Source organism: Salminus brasiliensis, chromosome 4 (genome assembly GCF_030463535.1).
Source record: "Salminus brasiliensis chromosome 4, fSalBra1.hap2, whole genome shotgun sequence".
NCBI lineage: Eukaryota > Metazoa > Chordata > Actinopteri > Characiformes > Bryconidae > Salminus > Salminus brasiliensis.
Window position 1 is genome coordinate 17,079,223 of NC_132881.1, and position 15,699 is coordinate 17,094,921.

A 15,699-nucleotide genomic window follows, 5' to 3' on the forward strand; every position below is an offset into this window, starting at 1 on the left:
ACCAAACCAGATACAACAGAAAGTTAATAGTGGTGATATTAATAGTGGCAGACAGACACGAGTCCATCTAGGTTTGAATACGGCCACCAAACAGGCAGCAGCGGCAGGCGGGAGAGCCGCCGGTCCGCCATGGGTCGCTGGCCGGACTGGTAGGTGGCAGCTGGTTTGACGCAGGGGACCTCAGCGGGCAATCTTCCAGCAGGTCGGGCTGGGTGGCCATTTACTCTGAGAAGGTAAAAAGAGAAAGAGAAAGTTAGTTCTGAGAGGAATTTTATGGAGGGCGTAGAATGTTGAGGATCCGCATCAGAGTATGTCTGACGACTCCGGCAGGACTGATTATAACAGCCTACTTAAAAGGAGAGAGCCAGAAGGTAACATGGACACGGGAGCACCCTGAAAACACCAGCATCTATCTGCTCCAACAAACCTGAGTGATCGCGTGTAAGCAGTGAGACGACAGCTCCAGCATCTCAGTGTACTACAATTCCCTACAATTCCATACAATTCCCTGGACCTGCAACCCTTATCTAAGAAACATTAATTACCAAAAGCTAAACTAAACGTTTTCAGCTTAGATTTAAAGATTGAGACTGTGTCTGAGTCCCGAACATTATCTGGAAGGTTATTCCAGAGTTGGGGGGCTTTATAAGAAAAGGCTCTTCCCCCTGCTGAGGTTTTCTGAATTTTGGGCACGAGTAAGAGGCCAGCACCCTGAGATCTAAGTAGTCTTGATGGTTCGTAATATACAATAAGATCCCGCAGGTATTCAGGAGCGAGGCCATGTAGGGCCTTACATGTTAATAGAAGAATTTTGTATTCGATACGGAATTTAACTGGAAGCCAATGAAGTGCTGATAGAACTGGACTGATATGGTCAAATTTTCTAGTTTTAGTAAGGACCCTGGCTGCAGCATTTTGCACCAGCTGAAGTTTATTGAGGTTCCTGCTGGAACAACCTGACAGTAATGCATTACAGTAATCTAGCCTTGAGGTAATAAAAGCATGTACTAGCTTTTCTGCGTCTAATCTAGTGATAAGGAGTTTCTTAGTTTGGAGATGTTCCTAAGCTGCATAAAGGCTGTTCTACTAATATTAGCTATATGTTGCTCAAATGATAAATCTGAGTCAAATGTGACACAAAGATTTTTAGCTGCTAAACCAGGAATGATGGAAGCATCGGCCAAGTCTAACATTAAGTCAGATAGTTTATGTCTAGTGTCCTTTGGACCTAAAAGGAGAACCTCGGTTTTGTCACTGTTAAGAAGAAGGAAGTTATGTGACATCCAGAGTTTTATATCCTTTACACAGTCCTCCATTTTCTGTAGTCTAAATTATCGTCAGGTTTGGCTGATATATAGAGCTGTGTGTCATCTGCATAGAAATGGAAATTAACGCCATGTCTGCTTATAACTGAGCCCAGTGGTAACATGTATAATGTAAATAATAGTGGTCCTAAAATTGAGCCTTGCAGAACTCCATATCTTACTTCTGTGTAATTTGAAGATAAATATTTTATCTTTACGAATTGATAGCGTCCCGTTAGATATGATTGGAATCATGATAGGGCTGTCCCTGTGATTCCAACCATTTTCTCTAATCTTTCTAGTAATATAGTATGATCTATTGTATCAAAGGCTGCACTAAGGTCTAGTAGGACTAATAAAGATACGTAGCCTTGATCAGAGGCAAGAAGGAGATCATTTGTAATCTTCACTAGGGCTGTCTCTGTGCTGTGATTTGGTCTAAATCCAGATTGGAATTTCTCATACATGTAATTTTTACTCAGGTATAAGCAGAGTTGTTGGGCCACAGCTTTTTCTAATATCTTAAATACGAATGTTAAGTTTGAGATGGGTCTATAATTAGATAATACGCTAGGCTCAAGATTTGGTTTCTTGATTAAAGGTTTTATAACTGCTATTTTAAGGGTTTGGGGTACATGCCCAAGGCAAAGGGATGAATTTACAATAGTTAAAAGAGGTGTGATTATAATTGGGAGTATTTCTTTTAGCAATTTAGAGGGAATTGAGTCGAGTGTACAGGTTGTACAATTAGCTGAGGAAATAATTTTTGTGGAAGTGGGTAGAAGGCTTCCAGCCTTTGTTCTACAACTAAGTTATGTTCTAAAGCAACTACATCAGGTGACGGCCATGTTTGATTTAATAAGCAGGGTTGGATTTGTTGTCTAATATTTTCTATTTTATTTTTAAAATAGTCCATAAAAACATTACTGGTTAAAGATGTTGGAATCTGGGGTTGAGTATCTGCCTGGCTTTTACTAAGTTTAGAGATCTCAGTAAAAAGAATTCTGGGATTGTTTTTGTTTTTCTCGATCAGCGATGCCAAATACACTGAGCGAGCTTTAATGAGTGCCTTTCTATATTGACTAAGGCTGTCCTTCCACGCAGAGTGGAACACCTCTAGTTTGGTCGTCCGCCATTTACGCTCTAGTTCCCGCACTGTTTGTTTTAAGGTACGAGTATGATCACTGTACCTCGGTGCGAGCCTTTTTTGACTCATCATTTTATTTTTAAACGGTGCTACTTTGTCTAAGGTTGATCGAAGGGTATTTTCTAGATCGTTTGTTAATTTAACGAGCTCCGTTTGGTCTGACGGAGTGTAAGCTAAGGTTGATAGGGGTGGGAGGTTTTTAGTAAACTGTACAGCTGTCATATTACTGAGCTTTGAGGTAGAATATTTAGCTGATCAATGCTAACACCGAGGGTCAGCGTGGTGTTCCGGTGGGCTAGCTTCGGCCTTAGCGCTAGCATTAGCCTTAGCTTTCCGGCTATGCCGCCGAGACGTCACCCAATCGCCCCGCTGTGAGGGCTCTAACGCCGGAGTGGGGGGTGCTAGCTCTCCCTAAGGCATCCGGGGCTGCTACCAGTGACTCCTGCTCTCTATCCTTTAGTAAAGCCATGATGCTCCACCTCTAACTGCTCCACTTTCTCCTCCACAGAGCTACGAGCTCACATTCAGTACAAACACTATCATTATCACTAGTGGAGGAAAAAGGGTCTAGACTAAATAGTGGTGATATTAATAGTGGCAGATAGTTAAGAGTCCATTTAGGTTTTAACATGGTCATTAGACAGGTAGCAGTGGTAGGAGGGTGTGCAGCTGGTCTGGTATGGGTGGTGGTGGTGGGGGGCCTGCTGGTCGGACTGGTAGGTGGCAGCTGGTCTGACACAGGTAGGTGTCATCTGTGACCAATTGCCTGATTGGCGTTAATAGGTTAGTATGATGCTTACCTTGGTCTTTTAGGGTACATGGATTCCTGCACTCCAGCTGCCAGATTGCTATAAGAGATACGTCACATTAATATAGCTTGCATTTACACTCGTATTTCAAACAGAGGTTCCTGTAATGAAAGGGGAAATCAGATCATGCTGTTTAGATGCTTTAAACCTGTACAGACCAAAGGAGCCAACACCTCAGACCTGCAGAGTTTAAAGAGGTCAGAGAAGGTCAGATCAGTGAAGAGTGATACAGCTCTAACAATCACACCAAGCTCCAGTCAGAGGAGGGGGAGTTTTTCAGGAGGAGTTTAGGGCAGTGAGAGCTGTTGAAGTGAACTGGCTTTTCTTTATTGATAACTACCAATGTGGAGAACTGGTAGCGTTATGTTTACCTGAACCTCCATGCTGCTAAATATCAGGCGTTCACAAGTAGATCAGCAGCAGTTATAAACAGACCTGTCGCAGTAATTACGTTAGAAACTGATCGTATGATCAATGATTATGACCTCCATCATTTTGGAGGACATCGATAATGAAGTTTTGTTTATTTGCGTGTTTTTAAGACCTTTAACCAGGCGAGCTTTTCTGTTCTCCCCTCTACCAGACACACACACACACACACACACACACAGACACACACACACACACACACACACACACACACAGAGAGAGAGAGACCTTTAATTAATAAAACTATTTTCGATCATCTATTATTCGTTTACTTTTCCTAATGTTTTAGTTTTTGCTGTGGTATCGTTTCAGTATCGGTATTGAGATATTTAGGCAGGTATCGTATCTAAAGTCATAAGTTTGGTATCGTGACAACACTACTGTTTATCATGTAAATAGAAAAATATAAATAAGTAAATTACCTCTTACTTCTTATACTGAGAGCAGAAACCTCTGATAAAAATTAATCTATCTATCTGTCTGTCTGTCTGTCTGTCTGTCTCTCTGTCTGTCTGTCTGTCTCTCTGTCTGTCTGTCTGTCTGTCTATCTGTCTGTCTGTCTCTCTGTCTGTCTGTCTATCTATCTATCTATCTATCTGTCTGTCTCTCTGTCTGTCTGTCTGTCTCTCTATCTGTCTGTCTGTCTCTCTGTCTGTCTGTCTATCTATCTGTCTGTCTATCTATCTGTCTATCTATCTATCTATCTATCTGTCTGTCTGTCTCTCTATCTATCTATCTGTCTGTCTGTCTGTCTGTCTATCTATCTATCTATCTATCTATCTATCTATCTATCTGTCTGTCTCTCTATCTATCTATCTATCTGTCTGTCTCTCTATCTGTCAATCTGTCTGTCTGTCTGTCTGTAACCCTGTTAAAATTAGGAGCCTCTTTCTGAGCTCTTCTACAGAGGCTGTTCATTTGCCCCGCCCACCTTCTCTCCCCCTCTTCACTTCTTGCTCTCTTCAAGTGTGAGTGTGTGTTGTGTCCAGAGCTGATGCTGTGGTGCTATTTTTTTGTGAGCAGTTATTGAAGTTAAAAGCTGATTAAGGGTCCAGAGGGGATATAAAATCCCCCATTCCTCGTTTTTTCAGTGTTCTTTAGTCCTGAGTCTGATAAACTCTCATCAGTTTGTGTTCAGTTGTGAAGAGAAACACCGGTGAGTTCAGACAGGGCTGTTTAAGGAGGGATTATGAGTTAGTAAGTGTAGATTTCCAAGTGATAAGATGTTGAAAGTGTTGATAAGGGAGTTAAAAGATTATTAAACAGCCGGAGTATAAATGTGGGAGACAGACCTCGGCTAGTTCGTTTCAGCTGCTAAGCTGTAGGCTAACAGGCAGAGGCTAGCGGGATTAGCATCTTGTTTAAGTGTAAATCTACGATGTTAAGTGTTAAATCCTGCTGTTTACGGACTCAGAGACATGCTGAGATGAATATGCTTGTCGTACAGTCTTGCTGAACTTAGTGCTGTATCGTACAGGTTGTTTTGTTGACGGAAAAAGCGAGCGAATTTGTCCAAGATGGCGAGACTACCCGAGACTACACTTCCCAGAGTACTGCGCGAGTGACGTCAGTAGCGGGAGCACACACACACACACACACACACACACACACACACACACACACACACACACACACACACAGTCTTAGTCTCTCCGGGTAGTGAAGATTTAAACACACTTTTCTGACACTTTGAGACGATATTACTCCAGAAAGGAACTTTGATTATAACAAAAGGAAAAAACTGTTGGTTCACATTTCAGACTTAAAGGACTGTTATATTGTTAAAGTTGAGTAAAATATCTCACGAATTCTTGCCTCTGAAGTTTATTATTTTACTACCATTTAAACTTTTGTTGAGGGCCTTATGTGTATTGGGTTTTGTTGTTAAATCTGAACTTCTGCATTTTTCCAGTACCGTTAATTTATTTTTATAGAGCCTCATTGATCTACAGTTTCCTCTTATAACTCATTTATACCTCCTACTCCATTTTTATATGTTTTTTTCTTTCCTATTAGCCACTCACAACTATTCACACACACACATAAGAAGAAGGTCACATCATTTCTGTGAATAAATATATGATTGTATCTTTAACCCTGTACTCACTGGTCCGTCACATCTCTGTCCAAGCTCTCCTTAGAGAACCTAGTGAGATATCAACACTGGTCCAAACCCCTGAAGAATCCCAACCTATGGTTGATCTGTCCCTCAATAGAAATTCCTATTGTGGTGTAACGGTTGGTGTAGACACTGAGTTAGCTAACGTAGCTCCTGTGTTACATTTACGCGTGCTACGTATCTGTCTATCTACCTAACTAGACAGATTTGATCCAATTGAAGAAATTGTAGGACAGTCAGGACATTTCTCTTTGTTTTATTTCAGAAACAGGTTTCTGTAATGAAAGAGAAAAGCAACAAATGCTGTTTATTGTTTAAATAGAAAAATGTAAAGAATTATTTGAATTAAATGACCCCTTGCCTCTTATACTAAGAGCAGAAAATTCAGAGGAATTCATCTATCCAACTATCTATCTATTTATCTAGCTAGCTAGCTATGTGTCTATCCACCCGTCATTGTTTTTATCCAGTTGGTGAAATTGCAGCGCCCTCATTCCCCCAGAATCACCAGGTAGTTAACATGTCACATAGTCACAAGTCTCTACTGTGTATGGGCTGGTGATGAGTCAGCTACCAGTGACAGATACCAGATACCAGTACCAGATAATGTGCTGCATGAGGCTTGTCTGTCCTGGTTGTTCTTTAAACAGCCCAGCTGGTATCCTTTCCTTCAGCTCCTTCAGCTTGTCCCTCATCTTGAGAACGTAGGACAGGATGTTTAGCCTTTCAGTCTTTCTCAGAGCAAATGCTTCCGGGTAGCATAGACCCAGATTACTAAAATATGGCAATTTCCTCCCCGGCCTCTTGGTAAAGGGCGTATTATGTCCATGGCAATCCGTGAAAATGGCATGTCAATAACTGTCAGACTTATTAATGGCACCCTGTCTGACTTTTTCTCAGATGCTGTTAACTGACACTCTGGACAGACATTACAAAATTCAGCTATATCTAGCAGCTGACTTGGCCAGTAAAATCGACTTGCAAATCTGCTGTGTGTTTTAGCCTGACCCAATTGACCTGGTCTCTTATACTGAGAGCAGAAAACTCAGAAAATTTCATCTAACTGTTTATCTGTCTATTTATCTAGCTAGCTAGCTGTGTGTCTTTTAACACATCAATTTTTATCCATTTGGAGAATTTGTAGGACAATTAGGGTGTTTGTCTTCATTTCAAACACAGGTTCCTATAATGAAAAAAAGAAATCAGATAATGCTGTTTATCATGTAAATAGAAAGAAAATGAGAATTTATTTAATTCAGTTACCTCTTACCTCTTATACTGAGAGCAGAAAACCCAGAGAATTTCATGTATTTTAACTATTTATCTGTGTATTTATCAAGCTAGCTATGTTTCAATTAACCCATCATTGTTTTTATCTAGTTGGTGAAATTATTGGGCAGTCAGGGTGTTTGTCTTTGTTTCATTTCAAACACAGGTTCCTGTAATGAAAAATAAAGGAATCAAATATTGGACAGTCTGAATTCAGAGAAATTCAGGAATCAGAATTCGGGAATTCAGAATAAAGGAATCAGAATTCAGAGAAATTCATCTATTTCATTCAACTATTTATCTGATAATTTGTCTAGCTAGCTAGCTATGTGTCTTTTAACCCGTCAATTTTTTTATCCAGTTGGAGAATTTGTAGGACAATTAGGGTGTTTGTCTTTGTTTCATTTTAAACACAAGTTCCTGTAATGAAAAAAGGAGATGAGATAATGTTGTTTATTATGCAAATTGAAAAATATAAAGAATAACTTGAATTAAATTACCCCTTACCTCTTATACTGAGAACACAAAATCTGGAGAAATTCATCTATCTAACTATTTATCTGTCAATTTATCTAGCTAGCTAGATATGTGTCTATAAACCCGTCATTTGTTTTTTTTTTTTATCCATTTGGAGAATTTGTAGGACAGTCAGGTTGTTTGTCTTTGTTTCATTATAAACACAGGTTCCTGTAATGAAAAAAGAAATCAGATAATGCTGTTTATCATGCAAATAGAAAAATAATAAGGATTATTTAAATTGAATGATCACTTACCTCTTATACGGAGAGCACAAAATTCGGAGAAATTCACCTGTCTAACTATTTATCTGTCTGTTTAGCCAGCTAGCTATGTGTCTATAACCCATCATTTTATTTTATTCATTTGGAGAATTTGTAGGACAGTCAGGGTATTTGTCTTTATTTCATTTCAAACACAGGTTCCTGTAATGAAAAACAGAATTCAGATAATGCTGTTTATTATGCAAATAGAAAAATATAAAGAATTAATATAATGAAATGACCCCTTACCTCTTATACTGAGAGCAGAACACTCAGAGAAATTCATCTATCTAACTATTTATCTGTCCATTTATCTAGCTAGCTAGCTATTTATCTATTAACCCTTCATTTTTTCTATCCAGTTGGTGAAATTTTAGGACAATCAGGTTGTTTGTCTTTGTTTCATTATAAACACAGGTTCCTGTAATAAAAAAAAGAAATCAGATAATGCTGTTTATCATGTAAATAGAAAAATATTAAGGATTATTTAAATTGAATGAATTCTTACCTCTTATACTGAGAGCACAAACTTCTGAGAAATTCATCTGTCTAACTATTTATCTGTCTGTTTAGCCAGCTAGCTATGTGTCTATAACCCATCTTTTTATTTTATTCATTTGGAGAATTTGTAGGACAGTCAGGGTGTTTGTCTTTGTTTCATTTCAAACACAGGTTCCTGTAATGTAAAAAAAAGAAATCAGATAATGCTGTTTATTATGCAAATTGAAAAATATAAAGAATAACTTCAATTAAATGACCCCTTACCTCTTATAGTGAGAGCACAAAACTCGAAGAAATTCATCTATCTGACTGTTTATCTGTCTATTTATCTAGGTAGCTAGCTATGTTTCAATTAACCCGTCGTTGTTTTTTTCCAGTTGGTGAAGTTGTAGGACGGTTAGGGTGTTTGTTGTTGTTTCATTTCAAACACAGGTTCCTGTAATAAAAAAGAGGGAATCAGTTAATGCTGTTTATCATGTAAATAGAAAAATATTAAGGGTTATTTAAATTAAATTACCCCTTACCTCTTATACTGAGAGTAGAAAACTCTGAGAAATTCATCTATCTAACTATTTATCTGTCCATTTATCTAGCTAGCTAGCTATGTGTCTTTTAACCCGTCATTTGTTTTTTGTTTTTTTCTTTTTTTTTTCTTTTTTTTTATCAATTTGTAGAATTTGTAGGACAGTCAGGTTGTTTGTCTTTGTTTCATTTCAAACACAGGTTCCTGTAATGAAAAAAAGAAATCAGATAATGCTGTTTATCATGTAAATAAAAAAATATCAAGAACTTTTAAAATTAAATTAGCCCTTACCTCTTATACTGAGAGTAGAAAACTCTGAAAAATTCATCTTTCTAACTATTTATCTGTCTATTTATCTCTCTAGCTAGCTATGTATCTGTTAACTCGTCATTTTTTTTTATCCATTTGGAGAATTTTTAGGACAGTTAGATAAATTACTGTATTAAATGAATTGTAGAACAGTCAGGATGTTTCTCTTTTTTATTTCAAGCATCTTTAGTCCATCTGTAGTTCGGCTTTCTCTCTCTCTCTCTCTCTCTCTCTCTTTATCTATCTATGTACATTTTAGTCTGTATGTTTACTTGTTCTGTCTGTCTTTTGTCTATCTTTATTTGTAACTGTTTTTTACTTATCCATTTTTCTACCTGTCTAATCCTACATAGATCAATAGATTAAATTCTTCAACACTTGCAAACTTTAATAGTCTGTCCACCATCCCAAAAACATCATCAGCTTCTCAACATTACAACTTTTACCCAGTTAAAATTAAAACACACATCAGCAGCAGACTTTAAAAACCCAGTCAGTTCAGCAACCTCAAGGCTAAAGCACAATGCCACGGCGGGCAGGAATAATGAAAAGACTGTTTGTCCTACATTTGCTGTCCTGATGTGTGGAGAGGGTGCTGGTTACATGTCTGCAGCTGGAGGATCAGAGGAGCGACTGGGAGTTTAATGGAATGATTGATAATAGAACATTCTTACATCATAAAGACACAGTTCTAAAGTTCCAGCAGCAGCTGTTTCTCTGACTTTTGAAAGATGCATTTGTGAACTGGTGCTCACCTGAGTTTACTCATGTATACACACCTGCACCAACACCTGAACACATTAAAATCACTCCTGTCATCAACAGGGTTCTTTCAGTAATCCAAAATCTGTCTTCAAATATGGGCCTAATAGTAATTTACTGTTACTATATATTACATTTCATGATTTTATGTTATGCCAATATATCTATCTATAGATCTATATATCTGTCTGCCTATATATACGTACCTCTGACCACTTTTTAGGTTTAAGATATAGGGGAACTGGGTCCTTTCTACTGATTAAGGGTGATTTATCTAGCTAGTAGGGAACAGCTAGCTAGGTGGCTAGGCTAATGCAGCCTCTAACATAGCATCAGGTACACAGCGAGCTGTAGTTGTGGCCATTCTCATATAGTTTGGTGGTTAAATCAGAGGTTCTTCTAACATATCTTTTACCAAAAGCTTATACGAAGATAAGGGAACGGGAGACACTGTCTGCTCATTCATTAGCGTAGAGTGAGGTGTCAGCTGAGCTCGTACATTAGCTAGCTAGCGCTAGGTGGCTAATGAGGAGCGCTTGCTAGATAAAGCAGCTGGTGTTTTTTTGTGGTTGTCACGATGTGCTGGCTAGAGATCTCGTATGCTGTACTAACTGATTTCACACTGGATCTAATTGTGTGTAATTATGATCTTTCTCTTTTTTTACAGCTTTGAACATCTATTCATCATTGATTCTCATTATCTTTCTCTGCCTCTTGCAGGGACCAGGTAGACACGTGGACAGGTGAGTTAATGGTAGAGTTTATGTTAGCTGGTTTTCTGGTTAGTTTTTATACTCCCTCAGAGTACAGTACAGAAACACACACCATATGACCTTAGAATTTTACATGATGGGTTTTGTGAAAATGGGCTAAATTTGATTATTTGAGGTTAATCATCTGAATGTTAGAACTATCTGAGCTGGTTTCCCAGACTTGCATTAAATCTGGTCCTTGACTAAAAGAGAACTTCAGTGAAGATCACCACTGGAAAAAAGCTAGTTAGTGTTTGGGATTATGATCAATCCATGTCTGGGTAATCAGCCCTTTCTGATCTAAATCACCATGTGTGAAATAATGTGTAATGTGTTGAAATTATTGCACCACTGATTTATTGCACATATTATAATGAATTGCATTACTGTTATTATTGCACATATGAACAGTATAATTTTAGTATTTTTCTGATGAACCACAGTGTCACACATTGAGGGAGGAGTTAGAGTTTGATGGTCACAGGTAGAAATGACCTGTGGTGCTCTGTGGTGCATTTTGGTGACGAGTCTTGCACTGAATGTGCTCCTGTGGGTTGGAGCCATTATCCGTAATGGCATGCAGCTTATACAGCATCCTCCCCTCTGACACTGCCTCAGTGAGTCCACCTTCACACCCACATCATCACTGGCCTTTTGGATCAGTTTGTTCAGTCTGTTGGTGTCTGCCACTCTCAGCCTGTCCCAGCATGCACTTGCACTTGCCACTACAGACTCATAGAAGATCCTGAGCATAGTCTGGCAGTTATTGAAGGACCTTAGAAAATAGAGACAACTTTGGTCCTTCCTGTAGAGGGCGTCAGTGTTCTTAGCCCAGTGTAGTTAATTGTCAATGTAAACTCCTAGATATTTGTAGTTCTCCACAGTGTCCACATTGACCCCCATGATGGACACGGGTCACCAGTGCCTTGTCCCTCCTTTACAGGTCATTTTGTAAAATACATTTTCATGAGTCGCTGAACAATAACAAAAAATGGTTCCGCTTCCCATCCTCTATGAGGAAACATACGTCATGTATGAAAATGTCAAAAAAAAAAAAATCCACAAAATGCAAGAACATCTGAAGCTTCAGCTAGTGAACAATGCTTTGCGGATGTAAATGCACACCAAGTTATTGGTATGTATTTTTCACACCTAAAATGTTGTTCACAACAATTTGGAAGGGTGAGGCTGTTGAAAAGCCACTTGTCCTTATTTGTGCAGGTCTGTAATTAGCATGCCACTGTTATTCAGTATTTTCCTAATTCCAGAATGGGAACATTTGTGGCGATTTGTGTATCTTCCAAAAAGCTTTCCTTGAATGAACATATTGTCATCATGAAAAAGAAAAATTCTGTAGCATTGACCACTTCTCTTGCCCAGTTTGCACCCTAGATACAGTTGCTGTGTCTGTCGATGGAAACCGAAAACTACATCGTTTCAGCAAAACAAAGAGTTATGTTATTATTAATAACTGTAAACTGTCAGAATCTCTAGGGAGTATCTCTATTATCTTTAATGTTTTCTTTAGAGGAACAGACATTTTCTGATGGCATTTTTTTGCCAGTGATAAAGATTCGTTCGTAAGAAGGCCAAGCCAGTAAGATATTTATCAAAACACTTTAGGCTGTACATAGTGAAGCAGGATTTACTTTTTGTATATATTTGATAGTGACATTGTGTTACAGGTACATGGAAAAGGAATCTGTGGGACATCAACATGGGCTGCAGCCAGAGAGACCTCTAAAAAGACAAACATCATATGTGATGAAGTCGTCCTGGAGGTGGCAGTTTGCTTAAAGGTCTAAACATGTATTGAGGGAGATATTTGCCAATCCTCCATTTTTGCAAGAAGAACTGGCCACAAAAACAAACGGAAAGTTCTTCTGCACTGATATAATGTGTGGATATTGGCCCTATCTGCAGAAGCCGGCTCAGACATTCCCAGAAATACAAAACTTGACTTAGATGACTTAGACTTTTCTGCATGCAAAGGGGCGTTCTACAAAATGTGAGGTAATTGTGTATTGTCGAACACACAGTTAAGTATTTTACCATATTGGGGGTGTTTTTAAACTTCAAATTTGTATTCTTGACATCTGATATAAATGCTGTAGGTGCCGCAGGGTGGCAGAAACCAAACAGGGGCAGGCAGCACCATATTTAACAGCTTTTTGCCACGAGTGGCTCTAACTACAAAATACATGAGTAAGGCTGGGAAGTGTACCTTTACTTACAGTGCTCATGTATTGTGCTTTTTTACCCTACTTTTCATTGATCATATTTGTTGACTAAGCCCTGGTGAAACAGCACCTTTATCAGTTCCTTCATCATTACAGCTCGAGTGGATATGATCACATTGCATGTCAGGAGGGAGGATCATCTTACTGTTTTTTACAAGTATATTTTAACACCTGCCCTTTTAACTGATAGAGTGACCATGGCAAACAAACTTCAAAATTATTTGTATAATTGCTTTCTCATTGCATAAGTGATGTGACTTTCTTTGTCAAAATGTTGGAATACTTATTAGTCACCATAAAACTAAAAATAAGGCAAACTATAGATAGATTCTCAGATTTTCTTGGCAAAACATTTATGGGTGTCGTCTTTTAATTTTACATCCCATGTTGTTTAGTCATTTACTGTTTTGTCTTTATCTCAATATGTTAGATTTACTTTTAATGTCAACCACCTTAACCTGACAAATATTCTTTACAGCTCCACATGACCCCAGATCAGATGATCCAGTGGGGTTGCAACATGTGATTGAAGGCCTATTCTTGGGCATGCAGCAGAAAAGGGGGGATCTATATCGAGTAACTGGTAAGTAGCCATGTTCAGGTTGCCTCCCAGACATCATGAACTTGTGGAATTAATTTTTAAATGTGAAATCTGTGACAATAACATTAAGTTGTAGGTCATTTAGGTAATTTCCAGTTCAAATACATTTTTACATGGAGCAAAGTGCCCCTTCCACATCGTACACTTAAACCCTTACATAATCTTTATACTGTGTTTATACTCTAGTGAGCATGTTCAATAAAACCACCTCATTGTTTCTGCACGTTTTTCATTTGATCAGTTCCACTGACCATATAGGTCTTGGTTGTACAGTTACATACTGTAATCCATCTTTTTCCCTGTGTACTTTGCCAGCACACCTTTGCCTTTTTCTTTAGTATTCAGGACCTCCACAAGACTATCATTTCCAGTTGGTCACAGGACGCTGTTGGCTGGATATTTGTGATTGGTGGACTATTCTCAGTGACCCTGATCTGTTTAAAAACTCCAGCAGCACTGCTGTGTGTCTGACTCACTCGCACTGGTGCAACACACACTAACACGCCACCTCCCTGTCAGTGTTACTGCAGTTCTGAGAATAATCCACCACCCAGATAGTACCAGTTTATTGCACTGGTGTGACTGAATCAGACACAGAAGGGCTGTTGGAGTTTTCACTGTTCACTCTGTAGACAAACCGAGCTTGTCATTCTGCTTTGGAGACGTTTGCTTGTAATTGTACACACCTACCACCTTGGTAGGAGTGTCTAAACGAGTGGACAGTGAGTGGACACAACGTTTAAAAACTCTAGCAGCACTGCTGTTTCTGATGTATGCTACGACTACTTTTGTATTCGCTGACGTTATGACTTGGGATTCTGGTATGTTAATTTTGACATGAACCATTTTTGTGATTCTTCATTTGAACTCATTAAACTCAGACTTTTCATTTGTTTCAGACCATAGAAATGTGCAGATTCTGACCATGAAGATCATTAGACCTGACATTTTTACCCCCTTTTTTGCCCATTTGCACTAAACTGTGCTTTCAACCTCACAGAGTGACCATGTTCCAGAGTCAGGAGAAAATGACTGAACGCCCGACTCCTCTGATTAACTGTCACAGTGCTTCTGCTTTTCTTCCTCCACAATGTAAAACCAGTCACGCATTGCCTGTGTAGTCAGGACAGACAGTTGCAGCACTAACATCAGATGTCAAATTATTAACACTCACACTGCAGGAGAACTGGAAATGATGTGTGGAGTGAGAGAGAGAAGCAGGAGCTCTGATGCTGTGTGCATCGCCTTTCAATTCAATTACACTCCCCTGCCAACCAATTCAGTTCAGCTGGTGATATCCATGCATTGAGTTGATGATGACAAGTAAGTGCCAGCTAGTTGGCTGTTCAAGTTTGTTCCTTGTGAGAATTTACTCCATGTTAAAGAATAAAGAGAGAAAGAAAGTCGTTCGAGCTGCAGTAAAGTTCTTGTTCTGTGCGAAAAATGGCTTCCGCCTGAGGACATAGTAGTGCACTTCTCATGTTCGCAAAACATATAGGGAAGCTCTATATGTAACCGTGTGCATATTCTCTAGAACGTAATCTCCCTTAAATACTATTCCTGCTAGAACTGAATGTTAATACTTATTATTAATTAAGTGATCATTTCTTATCTGATTCAGCAGTTTACAATATTTGTTCGAATATGATTTGATGTTTTTTTTTTTTTTTTGTTATTTCAGACTGTGAGCAATGCTGAATGTCAAGTTGTACTGCGAAGTACTATTGGATTACAATACAGTTTAATAAGAAGAAATGATGTTCCCTCGTCTTTATTCCTGTGTCCTTACCGATGCACCATCCTGTTTACTGTGAAACCCAATACGAGCTAGCCCTACCTATATCCTCTGAAACACAAGACATGAAGAAGAACGTTTTTGACAAGGTGATGCAGCTGGAGAGACTTATCGAGGAAGAGGCTCTACTTGTGGAAGAAATGAGACAACAGTGGAACCATCTAACTAGAACCTGCAGGGCTTTGAGGGACCAGGCTGGTGTGTTATCAGATGGCCTGGCCACACAGAGTGAGAAGTGAAATGAAAATACCCCCAAAAAAGCAGATCAGAATCATTTTCAGTTATAATTAGTTTTAAACAAATGTAGGTGATGATAAAAAGCATACAGTGATTATAAATCCAGTATGAAGATGAAATTCC